Source organism: Dermacentor variabilis, chromosome 8, assembly GCF_050947875.1.
Source record: "Dermacentor variabilis isolate Ectoservices chromosome 8, ASM5094787v1, whole genome shotgun sequence".
Classification (NCBI taxonomy): domain Eukaryota; kingdom Metazoa; phylum Arthropoda; class Arachnida; order Ixodida; family Ixodidae; genus Dermacentor; species Dermacentor variabilis.
Genome location: NC_134575.1, coordinates 166,828,159 through 166,843,633, shown reverse-complemented (window position 1 = coordinate 166,843,633; position 15,475 = coordinate 166,828,159). Strand labels below are relative to the sequence as shown.

General features: G+C 46.3%; 1 long non-coding RNA gene across 1 annotated transcript in view; it reads left to right on the top strand.

Annotated features, from left to right (window-relative positions):
- Positions 1 to 3,631: 3,631 nt before the first annotated feature.
- LOC142590704 (uncharacterized) overlaps positions 3,632 to 15,475 on the top strand; it is a 166,650-nt gene continuing 154,806 nt past the window's right edge. Inside the window, exon 1 of the long non-coding RNA XR_012830228.1 lies at positions 3,632 to 3,761. This is a non-coding gene — a long non-coding RNA (uncharacterized LOC142590704). The remainder of the gene's footprint in view (positions 3,762 to 15,475) is intronic.

The following is a 15,475-nucleotide window of genomic DNA, read 5'->3' as shown; positions in this document are numbered from 1 at the left end:
AGGCATTTGAGACATACGACGTTGGCTTAGGCTGACACTACGTACAGCACGTACCTTGCTTGACTGTCGAGTAAGAACATCAACATCATCATCATCATCATCATTAGCCTAGTTACGCTTACTGCAGGGCAAAAGCCTTCAGTTTCAGTTTCAGTTTCAGTTTATTGAGCGTTTGAAATGTTTCACAGAAGCAACTCTAGGAGGTCCCATAGTCAAAGACTGAGGAGGGACCTCCAACAAAAAATACATAGAAAAAGTTTACTTAATGCGGTTAACAACAGCAGTAGCAATCCTAGGAACAGAAAGTATTAACAAACAAAGTCGATTTTTAAATGTTATTTAAAAATTATATAAATAAGTCGTCAAAGAAAAAAACCAACAACGTCTTCTTCGTCTCCACGCTTAACCTAAAAAAACCCGCCACTTCAACCTCGTCCCCATTTGCACACTGATACCCGCGGCAATATACTTGCGCCATTTCATCATCATCATCATCAGCCTGGTTACGCCCACTGCAGGGCAAAGGCCTCTCCCATATTTCTCCAACTACCCCGGTCATGTACTAATTGTGGCCATGCTGTCCCTGCAAACTTCTTAATCTCATCCACCCACCTAACTTTCTGCCTCGCTGTGCTACGCTTCCCTTCCCTTGGAATCCATTCCGTAACTCTTAATGACCATCGGTTATCTTCCCTCCTCATTACGTGTCCTGCCCAGGCCCATTTCTTTTTCTTGATTTCAACTAAGATATCATTAACTGGCGTTTGTTCTCTCACCCAATCTGCCCTTTTCTTATCCCTTAACGTTACACCTATCATTTTTCTTTGCATAGCTCGTTGCGTCGTCCTCAATTTGAGTAGAACCCTTTTCGTAAGCCTCCAGGTTTCTGCCCCGTACGTCAGTACTGGTAAGACACAGCTGTCATAATCTTTTCTCTTGAGGGATAATGGCAATCTGCTGTTCATGATCTGAGAATGCCTGCCAAACGCACCCCAGCCCATTCTTATTCTTCTGATTATTTCAGTCTCATGATCCGGATCCGCTTTCACTACCTGTCCTCAGTAGATGTATTCCCTTACCACTTCTAGTGCCTCGCTACCTATCGTAAACTGCTGTTCTGTTCCGAGACTGTTAAACATTACTGTAGTTTTCTGCAGATTAATTTTTAGACCCACCCTTCGGCTTTGCCTCTCCAGGTCAGTGAGCATGCATTGCAGTTGGTCCCCTGAGAACAGCCCCACCTCAAAAAAAAATATATATATATATATATATATATCGCGCAAAAGGAAGAGAGAAAATGAATGAGAATATTTGCAGTATCACGCAAACAATAAGGGAAAAAATTACGTAGCTACAGTAGTTGTAAAAATCACAGACAGGTTTTCATCACGTCAAAAACGGTCGCAGGTTGCTTCCATGAATTTCTTCAACATTTGCACTTATATTCATTTTCGCGAGTTTCCTTTCGCGCTCCCGTAGATCACGAGCGTGTATTGGCAACTGCTAAATTGTTAGTAGTACAAGTGCGGCGGCAAAAGGGACGTCAATAGCTTTCCTGCGCGAAGTGTACAAGCAATGAAGAGTTTTGCAATAGGGGCCCCACACGTTTGGGGCCCCAAAGAAATAGCGTCGAAGCCTCTGCGCACGCGCGAGACGCGAACGGCGTTTGTGTTTTGCGTAGGGCACGCTACTACACTGATTTAGCGGGAGTTCCAAAAGCTGCTCCGAAAGATTTCCGTAAAGGAACATGGCGGCATCCATCGAAGCGACGGCTCTGACCATGAGACGCTCATTTGAGGGATCGCCAGTCGTCTCTGCGCAGGCGCCTGTAAGAGCAGGCGCGAGAGAGAAAATGTGGGGGCTTTTGCCCCTTGCAGATGTGATTCTGCCTAGGCACTACGGCGAAGGCACTACGGAGAAGGGACAAACGCCTACAACACGCGCTGAGAAACGTCCTCCGCAGTGCCTAGGCAGAATCATATATTCGAGGAGCAAAAGCCGCCAGATTTTCTCTCTCGCGCCTGCTCCTGCTCGCGCCTACGCATAAACGGCTGGCAATCCCTCAAATGCTCGTGCTCTAACCTGGCACTAAACTGCGCTGGATGCGTGATAACGCGAAGAAGTGGCCACGGTTATAGCTTTCTCTAAACTAGCGTGTGTTTTGAAGATTGCTTTATTAGACGCCGCTGATTCCGAATTCAATTCTTCATTTCATGCATCGTAGGCCGAACATGGCTTAGCTTGGCTGGGGAAGGCATGTAAAGTAGGTTACTCAAAACTAAGCTCAACTAATTGTTTGCCGCTACGTACCAGAGTAACTACTAAATTGTAATTAAACGCTAAAACACTAAAGTCAAAATCACAATCCATATCATTAAATGATATATTTGATTTAATAATTTCTAATAGGTTTTCTTTGAAGTCGCAGTGGCACTGTCAGCGCAAGACGCTATCCGAAAACGCAAAGCGCTATTCTAAAACTCTTCACTTGTGGGTGCCCCAACGCTCACACCCGCAAAGCTCCTTGGGGCCCCAAACTATTGGGGCCCCAATTCCAAAGCTCTCTGATGTCCAATTGATCGCAGACGTTGCTTAAGAGGAAGCTTTAGCTCGAGTGCTGCTGTCTAGAAGAGTTGACTGTTGGGCTAGTTGGTCGTCCATATTTGAAGTAGTAGCTTAGCGCGAATCAAACCACGGAAACAAGAAAGACGAAGCGCTTATGTTTGTCCGTCTTTCTTGTTTCCATGGTTTGATTCGCGCTAAGCTACTGCTCCTATCTAAATACCTGTAAAAGCCGAATTCATTTCTCTCAGCAACAACTGCACCGAATTCGACGAGGTTTGTTGCAATGAAATGAGAAACTTAAAGCGCAGTGCCTCTTAATTTCGAATTTTCGATTGAGTTTATCAATTGTTAATAAAAAATAGGAAAAAATCGCAAATTTTCAGAAAGCAAAATTGTCAAGTTTACAACACTGGAACTCAGCAATAAAAAATATCATAATTTTGGGAATTACATCTGATAGTACATCTAAAGCGGACAAAATTGACATGTTACACATGAATCTCAAAAAGTTTAGTAATCTGTATACATAACTTTTGCCGAACCTTCGTATACAACGTAACGAATTCACGTAAGGTATAAATTGACACATTTAGTTTGTCCGCTTTGAATGATCTAATGGATGCCATTTACAGAACAGGGATATGTGGTTTTGAAGCAGAGCTATTAATTTGTAAACTTCGTGCTTCTATTTTTTTCAAACTTTCAAATTTGTGAAAATTTTTTCAACAGAATTCAGGCCATAAATAATGTATTCTACTTCCAAGAGTCACTAGAATTTACTTTTCTCTCTCAAATGCAAGAAATTTCATTAAAATCGGTCCAGGGGTTATCTCAGAAAAGCATTTCTGCATTTTACAGGTATTAGAACAGGCCGTGTCGGAGTTGGGCCCGAGCTAAAGCTTCCTCTTAAAGGAGGCATCGTACAAGTGCTTTATACAGAAAGGCCGCTTCCAAGGTTGCCTATTTTAAGCGCGGCTCAGAACCCTATTGTTCTGGCGGCTCGTCTCGCCAGGATTTGGCGTTCGAGCGAGAGTCTCTGCCGACTCACCCTCCCCACACCCGACGTCTCAGCCTTCGGCGGCGCATCGGCATCAGTTGCGTCTCGTTCGGAAAGACTTCTCCGGTGCTTGAGGCAGGCAGGCGCGACCTTAAGCTGTTTTGTGTACCTCCGTCCACACGCGACCCGGGAATTCCCGGTAAGCGCTGACAGTTTTTCTTTTTCTCATTTTCTGTTTTTCCATATTACTGTTAAGTGCTATTCAAGTTCGCCGAAAATATATTGTGCATCTAGCCGCGTTCATAGTCGCATGCGTACGGGAGACTCCGAAACTCCGATGTTAGAACCATTGAGAAATACAATGTTGCGCCAGCTCTTGCGATTAGCAAAACTCGCATATCAAGGATAATTCAAGCATGTTTTCAGGCACGTCGGAAACTTTGACCTGGAATTATCCGGCATAAGGTGGCCCAACAGCGCGCATGCTTATCTGACTGAGCTAGATTGGATGCTCGGTAGCCACACTCAGACGTTCGAATCTTGATATTTTTTTCCGAAGGCAGAAATCGAATGCAACCCCCCCCCCCCCCCCCCCCTGTACACTACATCTCCAGGTTTGAAGAGGCGCCTGACAGCAGGAAAAACGCCCAGAGCAAGTGGGGCTACACTAATCCAGGTACATCAGAATTAGGAAGACCCACTAAGCTTGAAGAAAAGACACTCCCTCAGCAGAAAAGGAATTGCCTTCCCTGGTGCAGTATTTGGCCACTCCCTCCTAAATGACCCATTCGATGGCCCTCAGTCCCCAGCAGCTGCGCAGCAGCTTACCAAGGTGGTGGTCAGACTTGTAACGCAACAGAGGGCGCTAAGAATCTCGGGACCAGGATAGACCGCCAATAGAAACTGACCCTTGCAAGGTTTAAAGGGACCCTCTGATTTAGACGATTTTCTACAAATATACAGAGTCGTTAGAGTAGGCCCTTCTGATCATTAATTGACACATATAAGTGCTCAGCGTAAAGCGTGTTATTTATTACAAGGCTTTAAAAATGCACATCGCTGCTGATCGCAGCACACTGCTACGCGGAATTTTAAGCCACCCCTACCCATATGACGGCAATCACCCATATGACGTCAGTGGGGCGAGCTATCCGATAGGCTGACCAGGGTGCGTGATCGATAATTTTTCCAAATTTATGGTAAACAAATGATGTTCGTAATAGTTGGAATGTTAGTTAATTTTTTATAAGAAGAAAGTAACATCAAAAGAATACACAAGAACAATTTTTCAGTACACTTAAGCACTTGTGGCACGCAGGAAGTGCCGTCTGCTTGTGTTACAACGTGCTGCGTCTTTGACGAGAACTCCGCCGTCAGTGTCGGTCTGTCTTTTCACGAGCGCACTGTGTTGCGTTATGGACTGCAAAAGTAGCGACTGGCAATATGTCAAGCTGCGACATCGTGTCCCTCTGCAAGCCAGTAGACGAGCGGACTGGCGGCATCGCATCGGACTAACGCTATCCGATCGGTGCCACGATTTGCGCGATTGCGGCCGTCACATTAAACCGGAAGATTACTAACGCAATAGCGTTTCGCGAGTCCAGTATTAGGGTAAACGCAAGCGCAAGGGGACAGGACATGGCCGTGTCCCTCGCGTGTCGTTTCAGGGGATGAAAAGCGCAAATGTGAATGGTCTGCACTGTGTAGCCACCTGGTGGCATAGAGCTCAACCACACACAGTAGCAGTAACAAAATATATTCTTCTTTGCTCCTGGTGTAAATTTTTCGCAGGAGCGTAATCGTTGGCACGTTGTTTTGTAAATGTTTAAAATGTTTAACACTTGGTTAGAGCAACATTAGCTCTTTTCCTGGCTGGTTAAGCTCTGCGCCAACGGGTAGCTGGACCGTGGAGACCGATCAGGAAGCTCACGTAGATCTACGCTAACGTTCCTTCATCAGCTTGAGTTTATGCCTCCACCATTCTGTCGAAACGTTCGGCTTGTCTGGGATTACCGCAATACGAGACACATTCGGCGCTACGACAGAATGCTCGCAACGCACGCTGTTTTGATAGCTCTCGCTTGAGGTCGACAGCCAAGCGGCTAGCGGAGAGGTTTCGCGCGGTCAGGGGCGGGCTCCAAAACATCCGGAAGGGGACGATGTGACGTCGCATGGTGACGCAGAGCCAGTAAAGGCGGAGCTTAGGCCCGATCGCTCGGCGAACGAGTTGAGGAGGAGAAGCATGGCTAGGAAGGAGGGTAACTTGCAATCGCTTGTAGCTCCATTAATACGTAACGCTTCACTTAAATTTTGGTGGGAATGTTCTACTTAAGCTGTACCTTGCGCGTCTACAAAATTTGACTAAACCGTTTCAGGGGCCCTATAACACCAAAATCCTCTCGACTGAAGCTAGACTAGCAGGACTCTTTGAGAATTTATCCGGCATTGTTTGAGATATCATTGGCCTTAGCAAGGTTAGAAGAACTGGTGAGGCTTATACAGTACTGACAAATGGCCACGACCTCTGCTATAGAGGACTACCAGGTAAGAAGCAGTTCGGAGCACGACTTCTATTCCATAAGGACATAGCGGGCAACATTGACGAATTGTACACTATTAATGAGAGGGTAGCAGTGGTCGTAATAAAGCTCAATAGGAGGTGTAGAATAAAGGTAGCACAAACTTACGCTTCAACGTCCAGCCACGATGATGAAGAAATAGAGCAGTTTTATGAAGATGTTGAACTAGCGATGCGAAAAGTGCAAACTCACTATACTGTAGTCATGGGCGACATCAATGTAAAAGTGGAGGATGTTAGAGAAGAGAATAGATGTTAGGAAAATTCGCGGATAGGAATAAGCTGCGTATAATGATCAGCTCCTTCAGGAACCATCGGAACAAAAAGTAGACCTGGAAACGCCATAACGTTGAAACCAAAAATGAAAAGAATTTAATACTTTCTGCCGATCCCAGCATAGCGCAAGATGTAAAATTAAATTAAGTTATGGCGTTTAACGGGTCAAAACCAATTTCTGATAATGAGGCACGCTGTAGTGGGGTGCTCCGGAAATTTCGACCACCTGGCGTTGTTTAACGTGCGTCTAAATCTAAGTACACGGCTGTTTTCGCATTTCGCCCCCATCAAAATGCGGCCGCCGCGGCCGGGAAGTGCAAGGTGTAGACGTGCTAGGTACGGAAAAGTGCAGTGATCGTAGGATAGTGAGGGCAAGGACTCACTTCACTTTGAAGAGAGAAAAAGTGAAATTGGTCAAGAAGAAACAGGCGAACTTAGACGCAGTAAGGGTAAAAGCAGATTAATTCAGGTTGGCGCTTGCAAACATATATGCAGCCTTAGAACAGAGGGATCAAGATGACATAGAGGCAATGAATGAAACCGTAACTAGGCTGGCTTCAGAGAAAGCAATTGAAGTGGCAGGCAAGGTACCAAGGCAACCAATAGGCAAGCTCTCCCGAGTAAGAAAGGGCCTAATAACGATACGACAAAGAATTAAAGTGCGCAACTGAAGGGGTCAGATAGAATTCTCGGAACTGCCAAAACTGATCAACAAGGAGAAAATAAAGGATGTTCGAAATTATAACGTGAGAAAGACTGAGGAAGCAGTAAAAAATGGACGCAGCCTCAAATCAGTGAGAAGGAATCTTGGCATCGGACAAAGCAAGATGTATGAACTGAAAGATGAGCAGGGTAATATCATCAATAATTTGAGTGAAATAGTTAATGGAGAAAATAATTCTATGCTGACCAGTACAGTATGCAAAGCAGCCGCGATACCTCCATTCGAAGTAGTAATGTAGAGGTTACAGAGGCCCCTTCTATATCTAACGATAAAGTTAGAAGGGCCTTGCAAGACATGAACGGGGAAAAGCGGAAGGAGAAGGTGGACTACCAGCCGATTTAATCAAATATAGATGAGAAATAATGCTTCAAAAACAAGCAGCCTAACTGCTTGTTGACTTCAATGGTGCCAGAGAACTTGATGAATGCCAACATTATAGTAATTCACAATAGAATAATATAGAATAGAACAATAATAATAGAATAATAATAGAATAGAAAAATATAGGCATTAGCCTAGTTCCAGTATTATATAGAATATTCACCACGATAATCTTCAATAGAATAAGGGCAAGACTGAACTTTAGTCAATCAAGAGAACAGGCAGGTTTTAGGAAGGCATACTCTACAATGGATCACATCCATGTCATCAATCAGGTACTCGAGAAATCCGCCGAGTACAATCAGCCTCTCTATATGGCTTTCATAGATTACGGAAAGGCATTTGATTCAGTAGAGATACCAGCAGTCATAGATACCTTACCTAATTAACGAGTACAGGTTTACGTAAATATCTTAGAATATATCCACAGAGATTCCATACCTACCTTAGTTCACTGAAAGTAGAAAAACACTTTTAAAGAAAGCGGCAAGGCAAGGAGACAATCTCTCCAGTGGTATTGACGGCATACTTGGAAGAAGTATTCAAGCTATGATACTTGACGGCTTAGGAGTGATTATAAACGGCGAATGTCTAAACAATCTTCGGTTTACAGATGACATTGTCCTGTTCAGCAACACTGGGGATGAGTTACAACAAATGTTTGAGGAGCTTAAAACGGAAAGCGTAAGAGTGGGGTTGAAGCCGTGAAAGTAACCGTGAAGTTTCGAGCACCAGAGAGGCGTTTCGATCACGTGCGTTTACACTTAGTGGGGCCTGTTACACCCTGCCAAGGCTTGAGGTACCCCCTCACATGTGTCGACCGCTACTCAAGGTGGCCTGAGGCGATGCCTTTACAAGATAACATGGCCGAAACAGTGGCGGAAGCATTTGTTGCTCCGTGGGTGTCGCAGTACGCTTGGCATTTGCGAAGCAACACTGGGGACGAGTTTCAAGAAGTGATTGAGGACCTTAACAGAGAGAGTATAAGAGATTAATATGCAGAAGACGAAGGTGATGATTAATAGCCGGGCAAGGAAACAAGAGTTTAGGATCGCCAGTCAGCCTCTTCAGTCTGTGAAGGAGCAAGTTTACTAGGGAACCCTCATTATGAGAAGGAAATTTACATAAAAATAAAAATGGGTTGGAGCTCATACGGCAGGCATTGTCAGATCCTGACTAGAAGCTTAGCAATATCATTGAAACGAAAGGTATGCAATCCATGCATTCTACACGTGCTAATATATGGGACAGGAAGTTGGAGATTGGCAAAGAAGCTCGGGAACATGTTTAGTATCGCGCAAAGGGTGATAGAACGAAGAATGTTAGGCGTAATGCTAAGAGGCCAAAATAGAGCGGTTTTGATCAGAGAGACAGCGGGTATAGCCGGTATCCTATTTGACATTAAGAGAAAAAAAATGGAGCTGGGCCAGTAATGTAACGCACAGGCTAGATATTTGTTGGACCATTAGTGTTACAAAATGGGTGCCAAGAGAACGGAAGCGCAGCCAAGGACGGCAGAAGATTAGGTCAGTAATGAAACTAGTAAACTTTGCAGGCGCTTGTTGGAATCGGTTGGCGCAGGACAGGGGCAATCGGAAATCGCAGGCAGAGGCCTTCGTCCTACAGTGGACATAAAATAGGCTGCTGCGGATGATGACGATAATTTTATGAGGTGAGACTGTAGGAAGCAACTAAACTGAACAAAAAGAAAATGAGGGGCGATCAACTGGTTTGATGCGAAGGCAATCCAATAGCATTCTTGAATATCTCCTTTTCTTTTGTGCGGCCGTTCTGCTGCCTTGGAGTACCAACGACCGCTGCCGCTGGTTGTGACTTCACTAAGCTTCTATTTTTACTAGATACCAATCGCTGCCACCTGTCGCGGAAGTATAATTACCATGCTGCTGTCGCCGGTGTTTGCTTATACTGAGTGAGCCATAATAGCCTTCCTTCATTATAGCCTTCCTTCTAGCCCACCTGTTAGCAGGTTGAAGGTGGGGAAAATGAAAGCCCTCTAAACGCCATCTTCCACGCTTGACAGGTGGAGACTGGCGCCGGCACCGGACAGTTTTTTTCTTCTAGCACGGCTACTGATCTCGCGTTAAAGCTAACAGACCGATGAAAGTTTAGGTACGTGAAAAACGTAGCAGACCAACCATTTTTTTTTAAACGTGAAATCATTACTTGCCTCATTGAGCGAAAATACGCACGCGAACGTGTGTTTGTGTGCGTGCGTTCGTGACGACGTCTGATGATACAAAAAAGATGGCGGACGGGCAGGCTCTCTGTTGTCCAGAGAAGTTGCCTGCCTGCCTGCCTGCCAGAAGATTCAGACGATGATGTTTGATTTGGAGAACGGCCCCTCACGGGCCTGCCAGAAGGGGGGCATGTAGCCCCCTGGCCGATGGCCAGGTGCCCACATGCCTGCCTGCCAGAAGATTGCGGCGAGGATGCATTGTTGGGAGACCAGTTGCGGCCCGTCACTCGTCGGCGAGGGGAGTGGAGAACAACGCGGCACCGCGGCGGCTACATAGAGCCGTCGTTGTTGTTTTCCTCAAGAAAACAACTGCCGGGTATGAAAATGCGGGTTCATGAGCCAAGAATAAAATTAAAGTTAATTATAATAATGAATTCGAATACATTTAAGAAAAATAAACTTGCGGCCATAAAGAGTAATGTTTTCACATTCACACACGTACGCAGCCTTAAGTGTCCCTGTGAACCTTTTATATCGCTTCAGTTAGTGTCGTGATCGTTGGCCTCAGTTTTAATGTGGATTGTACATTTAAGTTGGCCAAGTCACAATATTACCAAAAACGAACCTACATTATGAATTTTCTTTTATACCGACGTGACAGAGCAGCACTAAAACAGTAAAACAAACACACCTGTATTTTTTCTCTACGAACCCATTTGAACCCCTTTGAACCAGTTTGAACCGGAATTGAATGGTGCTCGGGAGCCCAACCTGGAACCGAACCTGAAACGCTTGAAGCCATACCCGAATTGAAGCCGAAAAATTTCCGTTTCGACATCGTGGTTAGCGCAACTACTAGAGGAAGAGAAGCGTCCTAAACAAGCGCCTCCCTTCCCCCGACTTGCGCATGTTTGGTCACGTGGCCTCCTACGCCCACCCTGCCACTGTCCATTTCGGCTCAACCTCGAACACTTCCTTTCACGCACACAGCCAACGACCGGGATAAGATCCTATAGCTCTTGGAATTAATACGTAAGCTCATGGCAACGCCGACAGATGTATTTCATCAGTTATATCCATATCAAGGAAGGAAAATCACAAGAACTTTATACGAGTGATGGGTAAATGTGGCACCTTATGTAATTTATTTATGTGCTTACCGAGTGTAGATTACACCCGGCACATAATCTGCTCTTACAGGACGACTTGTGATGAGTACAAGAAGCCGTCCTCACATATTTTATGTAGTTTTGTGTCTTTTGGCTCTTTATGCACCATGTGTATTGTTACAGCTTCGTGTGCGTAGCTGGGTATTAAGAAAGTACAGCTACGTGAGTTACATATTCTGTAGGCGTGTTTGCTTTATGGCAAGTTTTGTATTAGTGCTGATTGCAATGTGTCAAATTCTCAGTGTCTGCAATTATACTTAGTATTAAAAAGTATGTTTGTCAATATAAACAGAATATTTAGTATAAGTATTGCTTTATTTCTTCTTGTAATATTGTCAGTTATGAACTTTTTAAGCACTGTTGCGCATTGTATGAAAGAATAAAACTAATGCACAATTTTGAACTCAAGCTAAGAAACATGCACTCATTGTGGGGGTAAGTGCCAGTAAGAATACCATGAAGTAAGACAGCTGTTTTCTCTGTTAAATTAGATTATCGATTGCCAACCAGTTGCTTTCAGCAAGCATATTATAATGAATAGATTATAGAATCTAAACTGGAATATTGTTTTTATTGAACTTGATTATCTGGGTCTCTTTTTTACATCCATGTAGCTATCTTTATATGTTATGTGTACCTTATCTGCCATAAGAGCATAATTCGTAATCTCTAATTAAAAATACGATTGTGACAACAGTAAAATACGTATAACTTATACTTTTTGACTTGTATTCTGGGGAATTGAACTTTTGCGTGATTTACATACTATGTTGGGGTGTCACTCTGGTTCTGAGTCGCATTACAGTGTCAAGAATATGCAGCTTCATGTTGCATAATGGATGTTTGTTGAAGATAGTTTGTTGCGTGGTTGGCCATTGATTCTAATTTAACAGTAATGAGAACTGTCTTGTGCTCATAGGTACTCTATGCCGACTGAGACATTTGACACTTCGAGAAGACTAATGAAGACTCATGAAATATTGAATTTTTGGTTCTAACTTGCCTCGTGCTTTTGACGAGTTTGCTATAGATCTTTATTATTATACGTCGTATTTTCACAATGGTCAGCTTGAGAAGTCACTTTGCGCTGTCGGCAAAAGCTCGGCAAAAGTGGCCCCACACTTCCAGTGAAAAGTCGAACGACTTACGTGGATTATTTACTTTACTCCATTGGCAAGAGTTCTGCACCATGCACTATGAGTAACTTAACACGCACTGCTGGAGTCATCAGACTCGTCAACGAAGTTACCTGAATCTTTCAGCAATGGGCCGGTGATCCTTTATCTTAAGTCGTCTCATTATTCCATAATAGTTAACGGACTCCCTCAGCAGTATTCTTGAAACCTTCTTGAGAGAGTCCAGGAGACTACTAGAACACAGTGTGCATGGCTATTGTGTGAGGAGTTAAGGAACCACCTCCTATATAGTACAGATCTTCTCAGAATCTCTGAAGAAAGAGAGTTCAGGTCTCTCCCCCAATGTGCTTCGTATACGTGGTGAGTCTAGACAGTTCAAAACGAGTAAGAGATAGTCTTCTTTTTTCTTAGTGTGAGTGCGACGACACCGAACTTCGTACCCTCCACAATTCGTCGACTTCTCTGAAATTGTAGGATGCCCTTTTGACTACAGATTATATGACCGTCGTCTGCGATACCTCTACCGGCACGCCTCTATCATACATTCCAGCATTCCTACACAAACGTCTATTCGAAACCATGCACAACTTGTCGCATGCTGGAATACGCGAGGAACAGAAACTTCTTTCCAGTCGTTTTGTTTGGACTCAGCTAAACGCGCAAGTTCGCGATTGGGTTGGCTGCTATTTGTCGTGTCAGCTCTCCAAGATTCAGCGTCACCCCAGCCCACCAGTCAAATCTTTTATTTTAGCGGATGCGCGTTTTGACACCGTGCACCAGTGCCTACCGCACCTTCGGCAGGTTACTCCTACATACTGACGTTCATTGACCTCTACGCACGGTGGCCAGAAGCTACACCCATATCTGACAGCCCAGTACCCACTGGTGCAGCAGCTTTAGTGTCTACACGAATTGCAAGGTGCGGCTGCCCATCCACAACAGTCACATATCGCGGCCGGCAGCTCGACTCGGTACTCTTCAACGAGCTACACAAACTGCTCGGCTGCACGACTGCTTTCTACCCGCCGTCAAATAGGCGTGTTGAACGTTTTCTCAGGCATCTCAAATCCTCTCTAATTGGGTATGAATCGAAGGAGAGGTGGGTTCTACATTTGCCTCTCGTCCTACTTGGCATTAGAGCCGCACTCAAGAGTGACCTAGGTTGCTCCTGGGCTGACCTAGTGAACGACACCCACCTCGGCCTTCCATGCGATTTCTTTGCGGTCACCAAAACACCTATGCCATCACCTACCGACTACGTTGCCGAAATGCAATCTCTCTTCAGCCAGATACGCCCTGTGCTTACAAGTTAGCAAGAAGCAAGGTCACCGTATGTTTCCCCAGCACTCAGCTGTACTACCTACGTTTTCGTGTATAACTGTGCCGTGCGGAAGCCTTTACAACCACACTAAAGCGGACCATATTCCGTTCTCCAGCGCTCTGCGATGGCTTTTGTCGTGAACATAAACAGCCGACCAGACACAACTGCCCTGGAACATCCTGTACTGGCGCAAATATCGCCTACAAATCAGGCGAAGATGAGGGGCTCACGTGCAGGCAGCGCAAGAACATGCTAGTGCGCTCCACCTGATAGTCCGCGGTGTCAGCCGCCACCGACATCCAGTGGCAGCCCGGCTGGCCGGCCTAAATAAGCCGTGGCTACGGCGGCTACCTCTTCGCGCCATCTCCCACAAATTGGTGACCAGAAGCACCGAGCCCAGCCATACCAGCCTAGTACACCGACTCTACCAAGGTGAGTGACGTGGTCTCACGCAGTCTGGCAGACGTCCCGTGGTTGTAGGGTGTCCGAGAAGCCTACGTCGACATGTCGGACATAGTTCTGGTACATCCAGCTGAACAGCCACTTCCGTATAAACAAGGTTCCAGTGTCGGCTGCGTTCCAGGCTATAAGCCGGCGGCCCCGACTTCTACGACGGCTTGCGGGCCGCCTCCCTTGCCTACTATGTCACCTCTAGCGCTCAATTACAACCACTCTCGCCATTTGCACCATCGCGTCATTCGACGACTCGGCCTCCCTCATCACCTCTATCGACCCGTGGCGTTGGTCAGCACCTGACGGCCCCTGCTTGACCTCTAGTCTGTCCGTGAGCCTCCTCCCCATCCCAAAGGCAGCTGCGCGATGAATCTTTCCAAGAAATTTATCGGGCCTAACGCGAGCACTTTCCTCTACCCTACGGCCCGTCGATCTCCTTCCTTGGACTCTCCCACAAGCTGCCCGCTTTCCGTTCGGGCGCACCTCACTCCTCACCAATTCAGAGCCTCTCTCACCGGCTACACTATGGACCAATTTCGTTCTGGCCGGCACGGCGACGCCAGCAGCACAACCTTCGTGACGCCTTCAGCGAGCGCTGCAACCCTTATCCTACCTGCATTCGACATTTCGCCACAAGCAGCAGCAGACAAGCCTTCCGATGTTCTGTACTCACTGTTTCCGCGGATGCATGGCCTACCGAAGTTTAAGAGGAGCAGCTCTGTCATCTGGTTTCTCCAGCTCGAACATCATTTTTGTGTCTACATCCTGAGTGGCAGACACTTGCGCTATCTCCACGAAAGTCTCGACCTCCCAGAGGGACTACACTTAGAGCTCTGGCTTCTACAGGCCCGGGCATTTACGAGAGCTTCCGGCAGGTCGCGATTTCAAACTATGGTTGCACCTCGATCATCACATACGATGCCGGCGCTGCCCGGTACATCGCTCTCGGATTGCTTGAATCCGACAAGACTAACGACGATACCATCTGCACACTTTCTCTGGACTTTACCATTGGACTTTATTTCAGTCGCGCTTCGCACTAGGAAGGGACCCTGTAGCGACGCGACGATCACTTCCAAAGCAGGCGGACAAGAGGGGATCACGTGCAGGTGGCGCGAGAATAGAACACGCTGGCGTGCTCTACCTGAGCGGCCATGGAGTCGGGCGCTCCCGTGATCCTGCGGCCTAATGGCTGGCCGGCGTAAATAAACTGTGGCCACAGCGCCTACCTCTGCGCTTCTCCTCCCACAGTCTCAAGCACGCCTGCAATGAAGCACCCTTGCCGTCGACACCACCAGTCTGCAGCGCTACGCTGCTGCATCTCTCGACGCAGCCACCGTACGCGGCCCACAAGACACGCCGCGTCGCGTGGATTTTCCATCGTTTGGGGCACTTTCCTTCTCTCCAGGGGTGAACCCTCTGGCGCAGCAGCAGCAAGTGCGTTGCATCGGAATTGCAAAGACGCTTGCGTCTACATGAGACACGTGCCGCTGGCACGCGCCGAAAGGAGTAGTATTCTAGTACATAAAAAAAACGCTGCGCTAAGAGATCATTCCTATCGGTTCACTCTCTCTCTCTCTCAGAAGGCCGAGACTCCACAATGCGCCATGGCTTCTCGCCACAGATTCATACAAACGAACACATGTTCAAACCCTTTAAATGTGTAAGACAGTTACGG